Genomic DNA, 380 nt, shown 5'->3' on the forward strand with positions numbered 1-380 from the left:
CCTGTGTAACTGCTGCTGCACCACGAGGGCTGAAGTTGGCTTCTTATTCACTTCTTATTCACTTCTTATTCATTTCTTATTCAAGCTCCAGCTTCTTATTCACTTCTTATTCATTTTCCAGCTTCTTATTCAGAAAATGTTACATTAAAACATTTAAATAAAGTTAGATCACTAAACTAATGCTATGTAAACAAAGAATTATGTCCCCTACACAGTCTACAATTGTTATTTTCCTGGCACAATAAGGATTTGGGCATGAAAAGGGCAGTAAAGCGGGCACAGGCACTATATTTTGTCATTTTGAATAAGAAGCTGTAGTTGTGCAGGGGTTAACTAGCTTTGGTCATCAAATGTTACACTTGAAACCCACAGAGGGTGGT

This window comes from Taudactylus pleione, unplaced genomic scaffold, assembly GCF_031769625.1.
Source record: "Taudactylus pleione unplaced genomic scaffold, aTauple2 ptg000707l, whole genome shotgun sequence".
Taxonomy (NCBI): Eukaryota; Metazoa; Chordata; class Amphibia; order Anura; family Myobatrachidae; genus Taudactylus; species Taudactylus pleione.